Genomic DNA, 19,432 nt, shown 5'->3' on the forward strand with positions numbered 1-19,432 from the left:
GATTAGAAATTCCTATACGGTGCTTTACTCATCAGTTGAACATTCTCAGATATTAATATTTTATGTAAATTATTTATATTATTTTATTACTATAGTTATTAATATTTAGTGAGACAAATAAATACTAAAAACAAGAGTCAGACATATATATCAATATATAACACCGAGAAGCATTTATAATATGATACAAACACATAACCAGAAATCTAAAAAAAATTTTTTAAGGTTTTTTAAAGATATATTGATAAGTACAAGATATTTTTGACTAAGGAAAGATGAAACTATTTGGCCTTTTAAAATGGCAACTGTATAAAACATCCGAAGATGTAAAGTAATAGTTTCAGAAAGAATAAGATAGGTTGAGCTACAGTTTACAATCAGTGGTGAAAATGAGTAATTCTAAGGTCTATAAATCTTTTGAGTGGTAACAGAGTTGGTAGAGAAAGGAGACGTAATGGGCACAATTCACCTACATTATAACAAAGCCTTTGACACAGTACTACCTAAGAAAAGGCTGGAGAAGTATTGTCTGAATGATGAAATAAGCTAGATAAAAATCTGTCTGGCTGATGGCAAGTACTAAGGTTTAATCAATGCTGTTACAGTATAGTAGGGATTGGCATTAAGTGAATCACATTGGGATCTGTGTTAAGAACAGTTTTACTTAGCATGCTACAAATCCCATGATCCAAGCATAAACTCATTCATGTATCAATGGATATATTCAAAACCAAAAATTAATGTGATAAATAAAGGTTTATATGGCCAAGTTAAAAGATTTGGTCATATCCATCTGAAAAGATTTTATCACATATTTAGTAAAATATAAACAAACTATATGCACAGGCACAGACAAATGCTTCACCATCTTTAGGACGATACCGGATAAACAAGAATCATGAGGGACATTTTATTCAAAAAGTAAGTATTGGGACTTCCCTGGTGGCACAGTGGTTAAGAATCCGCCTGCCAATGCAGGGGACATGGGTTCGAGCCCTGGTCCGGGAAGATCCCACATGCCACGGAGGAACTAAGCCCGTGTGCCACAACTACTGAGCCTGCGCTCTAAAGCCCGTGAGCCACAACTACTGAGCTCACATGCCACAACTACTGAAGCCCGCGCACCTAGAGCCCGTGCTCTGCAACAAGAGAAGCTACTGCAATGAGAAGCCTGTGCACCACAACAAAGAGTAGCCCCCACTCACCGCAACTAGAGAAAGCCTGCACGCAGCAACGAAGACCCAATGCAGCCAAAAATAAGTAAATAAATTTATTAAAAAAACAAAACAAAAAAAACTAATGAAAGCCAAAATTTCAAAAAAAAAAAAAAGTAAGCATTATTCTGGATGGTGGGATGAAGGTTAAAAGGATATACACTAACATCACTGCTCTAGAAATACCTCACATAAGCAACTCTATGAACTTTGCAACAAGTTCATCATGAAAATAATAGAAATGAGAGATTTTTTTAAAGCTAAAGCACATGAAGTATTACTAAGTACTGGAGGAATAATGTAAACAGAAACAACTGAAGCCTTAATATTAAAATATCCTAATGTAAACTACTACCCCTTATAATCCTTATAATTTTTTAAACTGAACTGAGGCACTTCTGAGAGTAATATGAAATGAATAAAGGAAACCTCATTTAAAGTGAAGTCAGGAAGCCATGAAGGCTTAGTTCTCACACATGTATCATTCACCGCAGCTTACAGACCCCAGCAGGAAGAAAGATTTCCTCCTGATCCAGCAAGGACAAGCTGCCCGCCATCTGCAGCCAATGAAGAACCCCTGCAGCCCTCCCCAATTTCCTCCTTTCCTCTATAAAAGCAAGGCCCTCTCATCCGTTCTCCAGATATGCCCATAGTTCACCATTTTTTGCTTGTCCCAAACTGCACATCTCTGCTATTCCAAAATAAACTTATTTTGCTAGTAAAATAATTGGCTGGTTTTGTTTGTTTAAAATCAACAGGGAAAAGGGACACTATTAAAAGTTACACTGGAAAACAGGTTAAACTTAGACTATCTCAGGCAAACAGACTGCTGGTCACCCCTCTTATTAATTAGTACCAAGCATAATATTAAGTACTTATAAATTGATATTCAGTTAAGCAGGGTCCAAGATGATCCTACTTTATACTCTAATTTGCTACACAGTACATCATAATACACCAAGGTGCCAAATTATTTGATGAAGTTGTACATGCTAAACTGGAGACCAAAATCTAAGAACACAATGAAAAGGAAAAAGAAAAAAGGAAACAAACACTGATGGACATCATTAATCTTGATTATGATAAAACTCAAAAAGTACTACTGATATAGAGAATCTTTCAGATTCTTATTATTCTTGTTGGGAAAGGAATCCCTAACCATGAAACAAAACCAAGATGCTATAAGAAAGAATAAGAAATATAACTAACTATAAATTAAAAACTTCTATGAAGTAAGGTACAATATATATTAAAAAACAAGCAAAAAAATTTTTCCAACATATGACAGGGCTATTTTACCTAATATACCAAGATCTTACTAAGCAATAAAATAAAGAACAATCCAACAGAAAATTGGGCCAAGGACATGAACACAGTACAGGTCAAAAATATAAAATACAACTAGCCAATAAAGATATTAAAGAAAGCCCTATCTCAATAATTTTTCAATGCAAATTAAAACAATGAAACATATTCACCAATTAGACTGGCAGACAGTATAAAGAATTATAATACCTAGTGTTGATAAAAGTATGGGGAAACAGACAAGAAGGTTGATGTTTAAACGAGCAATCTTTTTTAATTTATTAAGATTCTAAATTAATATACCATTTGATCCAGCAACTCCACTTCTAGAAATTTATTATCCAGAAATACATATGCCAGAAATATATATGTAAGAGGATTTTCATTGCATCACTGCTTATAATTATAAGGAATTGAAAACTATCAGGAATCCATCAATAGGAGTTTTATTAACTAAATTATAGTATATCCATTCAAAAGAATACTATCCGGTAGTTTAAAAGAATTGGTGAATCTTTATATGCTAACATGAAAATCACCTAAAATATATTATTTGGTGATGAAAAGAAACAAAAGAGTAATTTTAAGTATGGTTTTATTTTAGTAAATATTATTACTTATATGATTACAAATACCTTTCAAAATAGCTGCAAGCATATACACCAAACTATTAACAGCGATTATGTTCCAGCACCTAACAGTATCTTATCACATAGTAGGCACTCAATAAATATTTAGGGAATGCATCTTTCACTTTTAAGTTTTATATTTCTGTAATATTTTTATCTTTTAAAATAAGTATGCATAACTATAAGAATGGGGAAAGGATTTTAATCTTTTAATGAACCCTGTTGCTATATGAAACAAAAACCTATTTTATTATTATAAACCCCTACTAATACATCATGAAACATGAATGATAACAATGTCTTGTCTTCCTGACAACCTCCCAAGTTACTGTGCACCACAAAAAGGAAATCAGAACTGAAAGCACCTAGACTAGCAAAGGTGAACCTCAAGGAGAAGAAAAGAAAATGGGCACACTGAAGTAAAACCAGATCCCTGATGAACAATTAAGGCAGAAACAACAGCAAGTCAGGGCCGAAATATTTGGACAAAAATAGGACTTAGCCAAGGAAGATAGGAGTCCCAACCTTTTATTGATTGTCTGCCTTTTTTATTTATATTCCAGGCACTCTTCTAAGTTTTACAGGCATTAACTCATTTTATCCTCTACACAACCTAATGAGGTAGTCACTACTAGTGTGCCCACTTTAAAGGTGAGGAAACTGTGGCACAGAGAGGTTAAATACTACTGACCATGAGTCTTATATATTTACTGGCCATCCTGCTAGACAGGAAGAAAGGGGGCTAAAGAAAAGTAAATTTAAGTCTCTACTATATTAGATAAGACAGAGTTTCTAGGGAGGACTAAAGAAATAAACTAAGAAAGAAATAAGAAAGAAAAAAGACACAAAAGTGTGGTGGAAAACATAGTGAGGAGGTTGGCAAGTAAAACGTGACAAAGAAGAAGAGAGAAGGAACAATGGAATCATGCAGATACATAAAAGGATAACTCTGAAGGTTCTGAAAAAGCAACTGCACTCCATTCTACATAAAGAGAAAAAAAAGAGAGATAGTGAGGACAAATGAAAGAAGGCTGGGATTCCTATCCTTGGCTAAATCCTACTCCATCAAAATTCAGGTCAGGAGTTACCCTCTTCTGGCTAGGCTAAGTGTGCCCCCTCTAGGCATCTTCAATCATAGCACTTACCACATCCTATTATAATTGTCTGTTATCCTCTACATCTTCTCCCATCAGACTCAGTTTCTTGGCAGTGGAGACTAACTTTTATTTCTATATTGCCAGTGCCTAGATTAGTACTTGGCCATAAGACCGATAAAAGTTTCCTAAATGGATAATCAGAGGGGAGGGGAAGAAAATCCATTACAACTAGAAAAAAAAATTAAAAAGTAATGCCTTGAAAATTAGTGACATTTAGTATATGAGCATCTGTGTGCAGACATGGGTAAATGGGAACCAGGTTCATTCAATCATTCATAACTGGTCCTGGAGCCAAACTGCATGCATGTGAAACTCAGTTCCACCACTTACTAGCTGTGATCCTGGTCAAGTTACTTAACCTCTCTATACTTCAGCAGCCTATTTCTAAAATGAAGATAATAACAGTATCTATCTTATAGAGTAGTTGTAGGAATTAGGCAAGTTACTATATGCAAAACACATATTACAGTGGCTGGCAAAAGGCAAGAGCTATATAAATGTTAGCTATTAAAGCTACCTTGAGACGTAAACCTGGGGTCCAGACGCAAACCCCGCAGACGTAAACCCCCCAAGTGGTAAACCGGGCCCAGATGTAAAACTGGGTTCCAGAAGTAAACCCTCAGACGTAAACCCCCCAAGTCGTAAACATGGAGCCCAGATGTAAACCTGTGGGCTAGATGTAAACCTGAGTGGAAGCCATAACCTGGGCCTCAGACGCCGGCCAAACCCCCCAATGCTGCGCTCAGGAGCAGAGAAGGCAAGCGCCCAGCGCCCTGCATGACTCAGACCCGACACCCGGCCCTCAGGTGACTGCATCTCACTGGGAAGCCCCTGACAGGAGGCCGCCTACAGGTGTCTCCAGGATCCAAGGAGAGGAGCCCCCGACAGGATGCCTGGCCCTCAGGTGACTCTGTGACAGGACAGCTAACCAAGCCGTGTGGCTGATAGGGTCTTGGTGCTCCGGCCAGGTGTCAGACCTGTGCCTCTGAGGTGGGAGAGCCGAGTTCAGGACATTGGTCCACCAGAGACCTCGCAGCTCCACGTAATATCAAATGGCGAAAACTCTCCCAGAGATTTCCATCTCAAAGCTATGACCCAGCTCCACTCAACGACCAGCAAGCTCCAGTGCTGAACACCCCATGCCAAACAACCAGCAAGACAGAAACACAACCCCGCCCATTAGCAGAGAGGCTGCCTAAAATCATAATAAGGTAACAGACATCCCAAAACACAACTGGATGCAGTCCTGCCCACCAGAAAGACAAGATCCAGCCTCATCCACCAGAACACAGGCACCAGTCCCCTCCACCAGGAAGCCTACACAACCCACTGAACCAACCTTAGCCACTGGGGGCAGACACCAAAAACAACGGGAACTACAAACCAGCAGCCTGCGAAAAGGAGACCCCAAACACAGTAAGTTAAGCAAAATGAGAAGAAAAAGAAACACACAGCAGATGAAGGAGCAAGGTAAAAACCCAACAGACCAAACAAATGAAGAGGAAATAGGCAGTCTACCTGAAAAAGAATTCAGAGTAATGATAGTAAAAATGATCCAAAATCTTGGAAATAGAATGGAGAAAATACAAGAAACGTTTAACAACGACCTAGAAGAACTAAAGAGCAAACAAAAAATGATGAACAACACAATAAATGATATTTAAAATTCTCTAGAAGGAATCAAAAGCAGAAAAACAGAGGCAGAAGAACGGATAAGTGACCTGGAAGATAAAATAGTGGAAATAACTACCACAGAACAGAATAAAGAAAAAAGAATGAAAAGAATCGAGGACAGTCTCAGAGACCTCTGGGACAAGATTAAACGCACCAATTTCAAACTATAGAGGTCCCAGAAGAAGAAGAGAAAAAGAAAGGGACTGAGAAATATTTGAAGAGATTATAGTTGAAAACTTCCCTAATATGGGAAAGGAAATAGTCAACCAACTCCAGGAAGCGCAGAGTCCTATATAGGATAAATCCAAGGAGAAACACACCAAGACACATATTAATTAAACGATCAAAAATTAAATACAAAGGAAAAATATTAAAAGCACCAAGGGAAAAGCAACAAATAATATACAAGGGAATCCCCGTAAGGTTAACAGCTGATCTTTCAGCAGAAACTCTGCAAGCCAGAAGGGAGTGGCAAGACATATTTAAAGTGAGGAAAGGGAAAAACCTACAGCCAAGATTACTCTACCCAGCAAGGATCTCATTCAGATTCGACAGAGAAATCAAAGGTTTATAGGCAAGCAAAAGTTAAGAGAATTCAGCACAACCAAACCAGCTTTACAACAAATGCTAATGGAACTTCTCTAGAAAGGAAATACAAGCAAAGGAAAAGACCTACAAAATAAACACAAAACAATTAAGAAAATGGTAATAGGAACATACATATCAATAATTACCTTAAATGTAAATGGATTAAATGCTCCAACCAAAAGACATAGACTGGCTGAATGGATACAAAAACAAGACCCATATATATATGCTGTCTACGAGAGACCCACTTCAGACCTAGGGACACATACAGACTGAAAGTGAAGGGATGGAAAAAGATAGTCCATGCAAATGGAAATAAAAAGAAAGGTGGAGTAGCAATTCTAATATCAGACAAAATAGACTTTAAAATAAAGACTATTACAAGAGACAAAGAAGGACACTACATAATGATCAAGGGATCTATCCAAGAAGAAGATAGAACAATTGTAAATATTTAGGCACCCAACATAGGAGCACCTTATTGAGGTGCCACACAAGGCAAACGCTAAAGTCATAAAAGGGGAAATCGACAGTAACACAACCATAGTTAGGGGACCTTAACACTCCACTTTCACCAATGGACAGATCATCCAAAATGAAAATAAATAAGGAAATACAAGCTTTAAATAACACATTAAACAAGATGGACTTAATTGATATGTATAGGACATTCCATCCAAAATCAACAGAATACACGTTCTTCTCAAGTGCTCATGCAACATTCTGCAGGATAGATCATATCTTGGGTCACAAATCAAGCCTTGGTAAATTTAAGAAAATTGAAATCGTATCAAGTATCTTTTCTGACCACAACACTATGAGACTAGATATCAATTACAGGGAAAAAAATCTATAAAAAATAAAAACACATGGAGGCTAAACAATACACTACTTAATAACCAAGAGATCACTGAAGAAATGAAAGAGGAAATCAAAAAATACCTAGAAACAAATGACAATGAAAACACGACGACCCAAAAGCTATGGGATGCAGCAAAAGCAGTTCTAAGGAGGAAGTTATTAGCAATACAATCTTACCTCAAGAAACAAGAAACATCTCAAATAAACAACCAAACCTTACCTAAAGCAATTACAGAAAGAAGAACAAAAAAAACCCAGAGTCAGCAGAAGGAAAGAAATCATAAAGATTAGATCAGAAATAAATGAAAAAGAAATGAAGGAACAATAGCAAAGATCAACAAAACTAAAAGCTGGTTCTTTGAGAAGATAAACAAAATTGATAAACCATTAGCCAGACTCATCAAGAAAAAAAGGGAGAAGACTCAAATCAATAGAATTAGAAATGAAAAAGGAGAAGTAACAACTGACACTGCAAAGGATCATGAGAGATTACTACAAACAACTATATGCCAATAAAATGGACAACCTGGAAGAAAGGGACAAATTCTTAGAAAAGCACAACCTTCCGAGACTGAACCAGGAAGAAACAGAAAATATAAACAGACCTATCACAAGCACTAAGGGGAGACTGTGATTAAAAATCTTCCAACAAACAAAAGCCCAGGACCAGACGGCTTCACAGGCAAATTCTAACAAACATTTAGAGAAGAGCTAACACCTATCCTTCTCAAACTCTTCCAAAGTATAGCAGAGGGAGGAACACTCCCATGCTCATTCTATGAGGCCACGATCACCCTGATACCAAAACCAGACAAAGATGTCACAAAGAAAGAAATCTATAGGCCAATATCACCGATGAACATAGATGCAAAAATCCTAAACAAAATACTAGCAAACAGAATCCAACAGCACATTAAAAGGATCATATACCATGATCAAGTGGGGTTTACCCCAGGAATGCAAGGATTCTTCAATATACGCGAATCAATCAATGTGATAAACCATATTAACAAATTGAAGGAGAAAAACTATATGATCATCTCAATAGATGCAGAAAAAGCTTTCGACAAAATTCAGCACCATTAAGCAGAAACTAACACACCATTGTAAAGCAATTATACTTCAATAAAGATGTTTAAAAAAAAAAACAAATTCAACACCATTTATGATAAAAACCCTCCAGAAACTAGGCATAGAGGGAACTTACCTCAACATAATACAGGCCATATATGACAAAACCACAGCCAACATCCTTCTCAATGGCGAAAAACTGAAACCATTTCCCCTAAGATCAGGAACAAGACAAGGTTGTCCACTCTCACCACTATTATTCAACATGGTTTTGGAAGTTTTAGCCACAGCAATCAGAGAAGAAAAAGAAATAAAAGGAATCCAAATCAGAAAAGAAGAAGTAAAGCTGTCACTGTTTGCAGATGACATGATACTATACATAGAGAATCCTAAAGATGCCACCAGAAAACTACTAGAGCTAATCAATGAATTTGGTAAAGTAGCAGGATACAAAATTAATGCACAGAAATCTCTTGCATTCCTTTACACTAATGATGAAAAATCTGAAAGAGAAATTAAGGAAACACTCCCATTTACCATTGCAACAAAAAGAATAAAATATCTAGGAATAAACCTACCTAAGGAGACAAAAGACCTGTATGCAGAAAACTATAAGACACTGATGAAAGAAATTAAAGATGATACAAATAGACGGAGAGATATACCATGTTCTTGGATTGGAAGAATCAACATTGTGAAAATGACTCTACTACCCAAAGCAATCTACAGATTCAATGCAATCCCTATCAAACTACCACTGGCATTTTTCACAGAACTAGAACAAAACATTTCACAATTTGCATGGAAACGCAAAAGACCCCGAATAGCCAAAGCAATCTTGAGAAAGAAAAACAAAGTTGGAGGAATCAGGCTCCCTGACTTCAGACTATACTACAAAGCTACAGTAATCAAGACAATATGGTACTGGCACAAAAACAGAAATATAGATCAACGGAACCAGATAGAAAGCCCAGAGATAAACCCACGCACATATGGTCACCTTATTTTTGATAAAGGAGGCAAGAATATCCAATGGAGAAAAGACAGCCTCTTCAATAAGTGGTGCTGGGAAAACTGGACAGCTACATGTAAAAGAATGAAATTTAGAACACTTCCTAACACCATACACAAAAATAAACTCAAAATGGATTAAAGACCTAAATGTAAGGCCAGACACTATAAATCTCTTAGAGGAAAACATAGGCAGAACACTCTATGACATAAATCACAGCAAGATCCTTTTTGACCCACCTCCTAGAGAAATGGAAATAAAAATAAACAAATGGGACCTAATGAAATTTAAAAGCTTCTGCACAGCAAAGGAAACCATAAACAAGACCAAAAGACAACCCTCAGAATGGGAGAAAATATTTGCAAATGAAGCAGCTGACAAAGGATTAATATCCAAAATTTACAAGCAGGTCGTGCAGCTCAATATCAAAGAAAACAAAACAACCCAATCCAAAAAAGGGCAGAAGACCTAAACAGACATTTCTCCAAAGAAGATATACAGATTGCCAACAAACACATGAAAGAATGCTCAACATCAGTAATCATTAGAGAAATGCAAATCAAAACTACAATGAGGTATCACCTCACACCAGTTAGAATGGGCATCATCAGAAAATCTACAAACAACTAATGCTGGAGAGGGTGTGGAGAAAAGGGAACCCTCTTGCACTCTTGGTGGGAATGTAAATTGATACAGCCACTATGGAGAACAGTATGGAGGTTCCTTAAAAAACTAAAAATAGAACTACCATATGACCCAGCAATCCCACTACTGGGCATATACCCTGAGAAAACCATAATTCAAAAAGAGTCATGTACCACAATGTTCATTGCAGCTCTATTTACAATAGCCAGGACATGGAAGCAAACTAAGTCTCCATCAACAGATGAATGGATAAAGAAGATGTGGCACATATATACAATGGAATATTACTCAGCCATAAAAAGAAATGAAATTGAGTTATTTGTAGTGAGGTGGATGGAGCTAGAGACTGTCATACAGAGTGAAGTAAGTCAGAAAGAGAAAAACAAATACTGTATGCTAACACATATATATGGAATCGAAAAAAAAAAAAAGTTATGAAGAACCTAGGGGCAGGACAGGAATAAAGACACAGACGTAGAGAGTGGACTTGAGGACATGGGGAGGGGGAAGGGTAAGCTGGGACGAAGTGAGAGAGTGGCATAGACTTATATATACTACCAAATGTAAAATAGATAGCTAGTGGGAAGCAGCTGCATAGCACAGGGAGATCAGCTCAGTGCTTTGTGACCACCTAGAGGGGTGGGATAGGGAGGGTGGGAGGGAGACGCAAGAGGGAGGAGATATGGGGATGTGTGTATATGTATAGCTGATTCATTTTGTTATAAAGCAGAAATTGACACACCATTGTAGAGCAATTATACGCCAATAAAGATATTTAAAAAAAAAAAAAGCTATCTTCACCCAAACAATATGAATGCCTATGATGTAGAGTGCTGGGGTAGAATCTGGAGTGCAAGGTTTGAGGAAGGAATGAGTGGGAAGTAAAGATATTAAATGTAGATTTTTATTTATGCAAACTAATGAAATATGGGAGGTGAGAGAGTAATAGAGCTAAAGGGAACTGCAGGGTTAATTCAAGCATTACATTTCCCTTATCAACTCCGATTCCCCACCAAATTGGCCACTTCTTCCTTTTTGGCCTTATATAGACTCCTACAATAATATCTACAAGACTTCCATGAAAACATGCCTGTTTACATTATCTAGTCATGTATTTAATATCTATAACATTCATGTCCCACTCTTAAAACCCAAGCTCTGGGAGGGCTGGGATTATGTCTTATTTGCCTTTATATAGTAGCCTTTAGCACATAGTAATACTCAACTGTGGAATGAATGGAAGGATTAGTTCATTGCTGCTTTATTTTTAGAATATGTTCATACACTTAAGGTAATTGGGAAGGAAAACACTGGAGAGAGGAAAATGAGAAATCAGGCAAATTCTCTCTAAAGACATGAAATTGCCCAGGTTTGTGAGTGTTGACTGACAAGGAGGACATTTCCTATTCCGACTAGATATGAGGCTTTGATGAAGTTTGACAATGTTAAGAGAGTTAGTTGAGGAAATTTGTAGCTAACAGTTTCAACTTCCTGTATAAAGTTTAACTTTAGGAGAGGTCTCTGACAGACTCTCCTTAACTTAGAGAGTAGGATTTGGTAGAGACTCTCCTAATATGAATAATTTCAACTCCTTCTCATGAACGTTTTCCTCATGGATTTCAATTTCCCTGCAGCTACTGGTCTCCTTCAGAAAGCAGGACCATACAGAGCATTTCAGATGTCACTGGACTCATACTGTTGGACTATTACTTTCTTTAATCTAAACATCAGTGAAATAGAGAATCAATCAGGTAGTGCTGTAAAAATTAAATGAAAATGCATGTGAGGTACTACACACGGTGCCTGGCACATAGTAGTACTCAAGTGTTAGCTATCATTTTTATTCTTAATGTTATTGAGTCCTCAGTAGCCTGCCCAGCAGTACTTCAAAGTAACTAAAAAAGCATTCCAGGTTTGCTTTGTCTTATCCACTGATTTCTAGCATGCAGAGAGCAGAAACCAATTGTGCAACACCAAAAGAAGATACAATAGATGTAAATTTTTAGATCAAACAAAATAAATATGTATGATACTGCAATCAAAATAATTTAAAGGGTCTCTTAACTTTGGCCACTCCCTGCTTTGAAAAAAATCGTGTTTCTGTTAGCAATGTTTTTCATCCTAATCATAAAAGAAAAATTTCAGAACTAGTATCAACAAACATCATAAAAGGAAAAAAAAAATACAGACACACACATACACAATGCTTTTTTTTTTCAAAGTTAAAAATAAATTACAAAATTAGGGACAAATAAGCACAAAATCTCATTTTCTTTTCTTTTCAACTAAAGAATTACTCATAAAATAAAAGGCTGCAAAGTAAGCGCAGACAAAATGTGACTACTGAGGGTTTTCAGAGATTTTTCCCCTTAATTTTGGTCTTTCTTAATAAGTAATAAATGTTTGTTGAAAGTAATATAGGCAACCACAGGTTGGTATAAACTCTCTTCTAAACACACTGGGGAGAAAAAACCCAAAACCTTACTGATTGTGCAAAATCTGCAGGAACACAGGTTTGTATAATGATACCTGCCAACCTGGAATAGTACAAAAGTGATTCATTTTGATTAATTAGTTGTAAATAATGTCATTTTTGACAGCCAAACAATAAAGCTACATTTTAATGACTTAATATAATATAATCTCTAACTCTTTCTCACATCACAGAGCCAGAATATACTTGTTCTATATAGAAGCTTATATACAAATGTAAGTCATTAATGTAAAACAAAAGATATTCCTTAATTTCTGAAATGTTCTAACATTTCCCACTGTCAAAAGCAAGCTGATTTATTATAGAGAGAAGATCCATGGTAGAGGAGACCACAAATTGCATGTTTCTTTCCAACTAAATCATCATCACTGTCATTCTGAATCTAATTACAAGTTTCTAATTAATAATCCCTGTAGTTGCTAAGTGTAAGTGATTAATAAAAATGTATCATTAATTGTTGAAACCTGTCAACCACACTCAAGAGAACTAGGGCAGCCAATACACCATACCTGAAGGACAATTAACATCATTAAGCAAACTGCTTTCTTAATCATGACACTAGTATATTCCTTAGTATGTGTATATGTGTGTTTCATTTTACATTTTTCTGGGATGTTAATGAGTTAGAATTTATTTAGTTATTTATATTTTGAATTTCAGTTTTTTGCAAATGTATTTTAATTTCCCTTCCATTTTCCTTTTTTTTAAAGTGTATTATGTATGACTGACATACAAAAAACTGTAGATATTTAATGTATAAAACTTGATGTGTTTGGAAAGGCTAGTATAGTCTTAGAATAAGAAATATGAGCAATGTCTATTCGAATGTATCATCTACGCCTCTTCAAAATAAACTGAGGTGGCGAAAGAGGAAAACAGTATCTGACAGATTAAAAAAAGAACATATATGAATAGTTATACTAAAGGTTAAAACATATTATTCAAATGACTTTTTTTTTTTAACATCTTGATTGGAGTATAATTGCTTTATAGTGGTGTGTTAGTTTCTGCTTTATAACAAAGTGAATCAGCCATACACATACATATATCCCCATATCTCCTCCCTCTTGCGTCTCCCTCCCACCCTCCCTATCCCACCCCCTAGGTGGTCACAAAGCACCAAGCTGACCTCCCTGTGCTATGCAGCTGCTTCCCACTAGCTATCTATTTTACATTTGGTAGCGTATGTATGTCCATGCCACTCCTTAGCTTTGCAGAATGACTTTTTTAAAGGCAGCTAATCAATTAGAGAAAAAAAATTAAGCAAGGGTTAGAGATAACTAGAAACAAGGAGGAGCAAGAGAAGAAAGAACTCATTAGAACAGGTCACAACTAACTAACAGGTGGAAAGGGAACTCACTGACATCTACCATGTGATGCACAGCATACTCAAGAGTCCTCTGAGCAGATCACCCTCTTCAACCAAGAGTGTAACTCTGAAAGGGAAAATACTCACAAATAAATAAGAAAGGAAGGGGAAATGACCACAAAACTTGCCAAAGCAGCCACATGAAGTCAGGCAGTCAAGGAAGTAACAGTAAGATCAGGTTCATGTTTGCATTTGGGTTTTTTTCTTTATATTCCCCTGAGAGTCTATACTTCTGAATATGAACCCAGTTGAGTTACTGAAAAAATCAGAAAACTAGACATGATAAAGACTGAGTATCTATCTGTATGTATGTATATATAACACATATATGGGCACACATATGAACACACACACTCACACACACACACACACATATATATGGAGAGGAAGAGAAGGAGGGAGGGCAAAAGAGAGATGGAATACATGTTTCCCAAATTAGGGAGGTGGGGGATGTAAACTCTGGAGGAAATGGATCCCTTTAAGGGAAAGCATATTAAGTGATGAACAGATGGCCAAGTATAGAACACAATGGGGGGAAAAGCAGAAACTGCCAAAATAGACTTAGGTTAGTCTTTAATACAGACTATCTCTTACACATAGGATCTTAAAATTCAAACGTGGCAACAAAAGTATTTGTGAAAACAACAGTAAATAATGGATTTTTGAGAAAAACTCAAGGTTTTGGAATGTACGCTCCATTTTGTTGAGCCTGCTAAGCATTCTTTGCATGGCCCTAGGATAATACGTCTCCCTATAATGGCCTGAATACTTGTCTGCCTTCCTTTCAAGACTAACCTAGTCACTTATGTAAGAGACTGTGTTCCAGTCATCACTGTATTCTTCCCTATCAAAGCACTTAGCGATTTGGCTGGCAAGATGGCAGAGTAGAAGGACGTGAGCTCACCCTTTCATACAAAAACACTGAAATCACAACTAACTGCTGAACAACATCAACAAAAAAAATGCTGAAATCTACCAAAAAGATATCCTACATCCAAAGACAAAGAAGGAGCCACAACGAGATGATAGGAGTCATCGCAATCACTATAAAATCAAATCCATTCCCACCAGGTGGGCAACCCACAAACTGGAAAAGAATTATACCACAGAAGTTATCTCACAGGAGTGAAAGTCCTGAGCCACACGTCAGGTTTCCCAGCCTGGGGGTCTGGCAATGGGAGGAGGAGCCCCCAGAGAATCTGGCTTTGAAGGCCAGCGGGGTTTGATCGCAGGATTTCCACAGGACTGGGGGACACAGAAACTCCACTCTTGGAGGGCACATACAAGGCCCTATGTGCACAAGGACCCAGGGAAAAAAGCAGTGACCTCATAAGAGACTGGGCCAGACCTACTTGCTAGTACTAGAGGATCTCCTGCAGAGGAGGGGGCCAGCTGTGGCTCACTATGGGGACAAAGACATTGGCAGCAGCAGTTCTGGCGAGTACTCATTGGCATGAGCCTTCCTGGAGGCCATCATTTTCTCCACAAGACCTAGTCCCACCCAATAGCCTGTAGGCTCCAGTGCTGGGATGCCTCAGGCCAAACAATCAACAGGGTGGGAACACAGCCCCACCCATCAGCAGACAGGCTGCTTAAAGTCTTCCTGAGCACAGCCCTGCCAACCAGAGGGACAAGTCCCAGCTCCACCCACCAGGGGAAAGGAACCAGAACCCTCCCACCAGGAAGCCTGCACAAGCCTCTTAGACAGCCTCATCCACCAGAGGGCAAATAGCAGAAATGAGAAGAACTACAATCCTGCAGCCTGTGGAACTAAAACCTCAATCACACAAACTTAGAGAAGATGAGAATGGGAGAGAAATATGTCCCAGATGAAGAAACAAGATAAAACCCCAGAGGAACAACTAAGTAAAGTGGAGATGGGCAATCTACCAGAAAAAGAATTCAGAGTAATGATAGTGAAGATGACCCAAGATCTTGGAAAAAGAATGGAGGCACAGATCGACAAGATATTAGAAATGTTTAACAGAAGAACTAAAGAACAAATAAGCAGAGGTGAACAATACAATAACTGAAATGAAAAAATACACTAGAAGGAATCAATAGCAAAGTAACTGAGGCAGAAGAATGGATAACTGAACTGGAAGACAGAATGGTGGAAATTTTCTGACACAGAACAGAATAAACAAAAAAGAATTTTTAAAAAAATGCAGACAGCCTAGGAGACCTCTTGGACAACATTAAACGCACCAACATTCATATTATACGGGTCCCAGAAGGGGGAGAGAGAGAGAAAGGACCTGAGAAAATACAGTAAGTCCCCTACATACTAACCTTCAACTAACTTACGTGATTGGACATGCAAACGCGTGTCCAATCACGTAAGTTAGTTCACATCTCTGGCATACATCGTGCGTGTGTCCTCTACAAGTGGTTGTGCTTTTATGTACTTTACTGTACAGTATTGTATAGAGTACAGTAGTACAGTATCTTTATTTCAAGCCCAGGATGTCCAGAAGCAAGTGTAAAAGCAGCAGTGATATAGCTCGTACTGCTAAGAAGAAGGCACTGTTAGTTTCTGAGACACAGGACTTGAATGTAGAATGGTACACAAAGGTTGCAGCAGTCATTCAGAATGCAATCCAGTGCTACCGTGTCATCTATGACAAGCAAAAAAGAGCTTCTACCCAGACATCACTGGATCGTTTTTTGAAGAGGATAGATAGAACTGAATCCAGCAAGGAACCAGAACCTATGCCATCAATGTGAGGAGTAAGTGAAATTGCAGCTTGCCCTCTGTCTCCTACTGCTGATGATCCTTCAGCTCTACTATCTCCCACCTCCTCTCCTACCTCCAGTCAGTAACTCTTCCTGCCTGTTAACTCGATGCCAGCCCCTGTATGCCAGCTGCTGTACTGTACTACTATACTTTTCAAGCTACTGTAAGATTAAAAATGTTTTCTTTACTTTTTGTGTTTGTTTTTTATGTATTATTTGTGTGGAAAGTATTATAAACCTATTACAGTACAGTACTATATAGCCGATTGTGTTAGCTGGGTACCCAGGCTAACTTTGCTGGACTTATAAACAAATTGGACTTACGAATGTGCTCCCGGAATGGAACTCGTTTGTATGTAGGGGACTTAACTGTATTTGAAGAGATAATAGCTGAAAACTTTCCTAATATGGGAAAGGAAACAGTCACCAAAGTCCAGGAAGCACAGAGAGTCCCAGGCAGGATAAATGTAAGGAGGAATGCACCGAGACACACAGTAATCAAACTGACGAAAATTAAAGGCAAAGAAAAAAATATTAAAAGCAAAAAGGGAAAAGCAACAAATAACATACAAGAGAACTCCCATAAAGTGATCAGCTGATTTCTCAGCAGAAACTCTGCAGGCCAGAAGGGAGTGGCATGATATATTTAAAGTGACGAAAGGGAAGAACCTACAACGAAGAATACTCTACCCAGCAAGGCTCTCATTCAGGTTTGATGGAGGAATTAAAAGCTTTTCAAACAAGCAAAAGCTAAGAGAATTCAGCACCACCAGACCAGTTTTGCAACAAATGCTAAAGGAACTTCTCTAAGCAGAAAAGAAAAGGCCACAACTAGAAACAAGAAAATTACAAATAGAAAAGCTCACCAGTAAAGGCAAACAGAAAGTAAAGGTAGGAAAGCATCCACACACAAATATGATATCAAAACCAGCAACTGTGAGAAGAGGAGAGCACAAATGCAGGATATTAGAAAGGCATTTGAAATTAAAAGACCAGCAACTTAGGGGACTTCCCTGGCAGTCCAGGGGTTAAGACTTCGTCTTCCAGTGCAGGGGGTGCAGGTTCGATCTCTGGATGGGGAACTAAGATCCCACATGCCTTATGGCCAAAAAAAAAAACAAAAAAATGTAAAACAGAAGCAATATTGTAACAAATTCAATTAAGACTTTAAAAATGGGCCACATCAAAAAAAATCTTAAAAAAAAAAAAGCAGCAACTTAAAACAATCTTGTTTATATACAGACTTCTAAGAAAATGGCAATAGGAACATACATATTGATAACTGCCTTAAATGTAAATGAATTAAATGCTCCAACCAAAAGACACAGACTGGCTGAATGGATACGAAAACAAGACCCATATATATACTGTCTACAAGAAACGACTTGAGATCTAGGGACACATACAGACTGAAAGTGAGGGGATTGAAGAAGGTATTCCATGCAAATGGAAATCAAAAGAAGGCTGGAGTAGCAATACTCATATCAGATAAAACAGACTTTAAAATAAAGACTGTTACAAGAGACAAAGAAGGACACTACATAATGATCACAGGATCAATCCAGGAAGAAGATATAACAATTATAAATATATATGTACCCAACATAGGAGCACTCCAGTATATAAGGCAAATACTAACAGCAGTAAAAGGAGAAATCAACAGTAACACAATAATAGTGCAGGACTTTAACACGCCACTTTCATCAATGGACAGATCATCCAAACAGAAGATCAATAAGGAAACACAGGCCTTAAATGACACATTAGACCAGATGGACTTAATTGATATTTACAGAGCATTCTATCCAAAAGCAGCAGAATACACATTCTTTTCAAGTGCACATGGAACATTCTCCAGGATTGATCACATGCTGGGCCACAAAGCAAGCCTTGGTAAATTTAAGAAAACTGAAATCATATCAAGCATCTTTTCCAACCACAGCACTATGAGGTTAAATCAACCACAAGAAAAAAACTGTAAAAAACACAAACATGTAGAGGCTAAACAGCATGCTACTAAACAACCTATGGATTACTGAAAAAAATCAAAGAGGAAATCAAAAAATACCTAGAGATAAATGAAAATGAAAGCATGACTATCTAAAACCCATGGGACGTAGCTAAGAGGGAAGTTTATAGCAATACAATCTTACCTTAGGAAACAAGAAAAATCACAAATAAACAACCTAATCTTACACCTAAAGCAACTAGAGAAAGAACAAACAAAACCCAAAGTTAGTAGAAGGAGAGAAATCATAAAGATCAGAGCAGAAATAAATGAAATAGAAAAAAGAAAACAGGAGAAAAGATCAATGAAACTAAAAGCTGGTTCTTTGAGAAGATAAACAAAATTGATAAACCTTTAGCCAGACTCATCACAAAAAAAGGGAGAGGGCTCAAATCAATAAAATTAGAAATGAAAAAGAAGTTACAATGGACACCACAGAAATACACCACAGAAAGGATCATAAGAGACTACTACAAGAACTATATGCCAATAAAATGGACAACCTGGAAGAAATGGATAAATTCTTAGAAAGGTACAATCTCTCAAGACTGAAACAAGAAGAAATAGAAGATATGAACAGACCAATCAGAAGTACTGCAATTGAAACTGTGATTGAAAAACTCCCAACAAACAAAAGTCCAGGACCAGCTGGCTTGACAGACGAATCCT

The 19,432-nt window shown here is 37.4% G+C and overlaps 1 protein-coding gene across 3 annotated transcripts in view; it reads right to left on the reverse strand.

Moving 5' to 3' along the window:
- RABGAP1L (RAB GTPase activating protein 1 like) overlaps positions 1-19,432 on the reverse strand; it is a 655,755-nt gene that overhangs the window by 477,482 nt on the left and 158,841 nt on the right. The gene's annotated exons all lie outside the window — the stretch shown is intronic.

This window comes from Eubalaena glacialis, chromosome 3, assembly GCF_028564815.1.
Source record: "Eubalaena glacialis isolate mEubGla1 chromosome 3, mEubGla1.1.hap2.+ XY, whole genome shotgun sequence".
Classification (NCBI taxonomy): domain Eukaryota; kingdom Metazoa; phylum Chordata; class Mammalia; order Artiodactyla; family Balaenidae; genus Eubalaena; species Eubalaena glacialis.